Below are 2,286 nucleotides of genomic sequence, written 5' to 3' on the forward strand. Positions count from 1 at the left end.
GTGGAGGTGTGGAGGAGCTGTGTGTGCCCGGACAGGAGAGGGAGAGGAAGGTGTTGGGCTCTGCTGTGGGGCTCTAGAGCATGGGGAGGGCAGGAGATGAGTCCTAGCCCGCAGCTTGGCCGAGAAGCAGCCTTGGTCCTGTACTGCTCCACCGGCCCCTCTGGCCCAGGGCAGCCTGGCTGGTACCGCCGGGTGAGCTAACTGGCCTTTCCTTCTCTTCTGCTTCTCTTTCAGGTGGCATGTAGATGAAGAACTCATCTGGGCAATTTTGTTTTCTTCTAATTTTTTTTTTTGGGTAAAATAGCACCATGAAATACTCTAGTGTGTCCTTGCCATTCAGTTACTTCACTTTCTAAAGAAACTTAAGTTGTAGAATCTAAAATACACTTTTTTTAAAAAAAAAAGAGTTGTGGGAGGGTTTTTCTACCTGTAAGTGTAAATCCCTCATTCCTGGTAGTCTAGGTCACTGGCTGTCTCTGTCCTAGGTTTCTTCATGTTGGTAAGGGGGGGCGGGTAGGGGTAAGCTTAGTCTTCCTCGCCTCTGGGGAGAACAGGGTGTGTTGGGCAGGGCCATTCTGAAGCGCCCTCCTTGCCCCACCTTGGTGTTTGAGGCTGCTCGAGGAGCTGTGGAGAGCAGACCCAGACGAATGGGGAAATGTGTGCGGTTCCCCGTGTGCCGCTGCACCGGAGGTGGCTGGCGTGGCCGGGGTTCCCAGCAGGTCCATTGGGGAGAAACTGCATGGGTGACCGTCCGGAGCCGACCCGCTCCGAGCGAAGGGTTTAGGAAGGTGGTTCTGTGTCTCTCCCAGAGCACTGCCGGAGCGAGCCTGCACCCTTCCCTCACCTGGGAGCGGCGTGTCCTTGTATGCCACCCTGCTGGTGTGGCTCCCAGGGAGGCGTGGGCAGAGGGCTCCCTCCGTGGGCTGGATGTGTCGGGCAGATTCCCCATCAGCTCCTCCAGAACTGCTTCAGTTGCCCTCTTAAACAACCAGGCAGGCGGTGTTGGAGCTGGACGCTGGACAGATACCATCGCTGTTAAGCATCTCACGGGTTGTTGGTATCTCTTCTCGAGCTGCCACGGCGGGGTGTAGGGGCAGGGCGAAGAGGGGCTGCGGTGCTGGGGGGTGCAGCTTAACCACGTGTGTTCTTGTGCTTGAGCCATCGTGATGTTTGTGTGACACAGGAGCCTGAGAGCAGACGAATGCGCGGTGGGGTCTAATACCTTTATTGCTGGGTAGTGCTGAGCTGTTAACACACTTCACAAATAAAGATGATTCCTCTCTCTCTCTCTTTTTTTTTTTTTTTTTTTCCATCTTTGGTCTCTGGTCTCTTCCTTGCTCGCTGGACCCTGGGGCTGCCTGACCTGCTGACTCATTTCTGGCTGCGGAACGTGACCCCCTCTCTTGCAGTTCGGTGCCAGCTCCAACTGGGCTCTAATCACCAAGTGTTTGCAGCTCGAGAGGCGTTCAGGCCTTTGAAGGGCGATGAGCGGTGCTCCCTGCTCTGCAGGGGTCGCAGGCCTGCTGGTCACTGGGGCACCCTCACTTCTTTGGGGACACGCGTCGCCTTGCCCCCCTGCGCAGCCCCTCCGTGTCTTGTGGCTGTGGGGTCAGGGATCAGCCCCAGCCCACAGGAGCCCTTGTAGGACATGCTGCTGGGGTGTCTCAGGCTTCCCTATGCTGTTATTTTCCTTTCTCCCTGCTCTTTCCAGTAAGGGAGAGCGAAAGTGCGAGCCCACCGGTGCCTGGGGGAGAATGGAGGATGTGGTGGGGGGGCCCTTTGCTGCTGCCAGCCCTGAGCTCTGTGGGTTTCTGCCAGTGCTCCTGCCCTTGGAGGGAGGCATGGGGGGCCAGGGGCTGGAGCTCCTAGCTGGTCCGAGAGTCACCCTGGTCCCAGGGAGCCTGAGCCGTGACCTTGTAGCCTCACCCTGTAGCCAAAGGCTTCTCCCTGCCTGGGAAGGGGTGGTTGGGGAGTGTGGCTCTGAGTGCTGGGCTGTGCCCGGGGGGCTGTGGCCGGCAGGTCTGGCTGGAGCTGTGGTGGCCCTGTCCCTCTCCATGGTGTTTCTGCTGCCTTGTGTCATCAGCTGGGCCGGCCCTGGGGCTGACCGGGCAGCGTGGCTCTGCAGCACGTAAGTGGGTTATGCAAGCTTTTCACAGCCGGCCTTGTGCTTGCGGGTGCTGTCCTGGTGAAAAAAATCAATGCATGGCTTAATTTCCTTGATGAGGATTACAGGTCCTGCCTGACCCGGCTGCGGCACAAAGCACTGCTTGTGCCTTTTGTTTGGGC

General features: G+C 58.0%; 1 protein-coding gene across 1 annotated transcript in view; it reads left to right on the forward strand.

The window, feature by feature from the left end:
* The window catches only part of BSG (basigin (Ok blood group)), a gene marked incomplete at its 5' end in the record, with an annotated part of 9,152 nt that extends 8,835 nt beyond the window's left edge, over window positions 1–317 (forward strand). Inside the window, one exon of the mRNA XM_035892355.1 lies at window positions 235–317. The remainder of the gene's footprint in view (window positions 1–234) is intronic.
* Window positions 318–2,286: the final 1,969 nt, after the last annotated feature.

Source organism: Egretta garzetta, unplaced genomic scaffold (genome assembly GCF_000687185.1).
Source record: "Egretta garzetta isolate BGI_Z169 unplaced genomic scaffold, ASM68718v1 scaffold4, whole genome shotgun sequence".
NCBI lineage: Eukaryota > Metazoa > Chordata > Aves > Pelecaniformes > Ardeidae > Egretta > Egretta garzetta.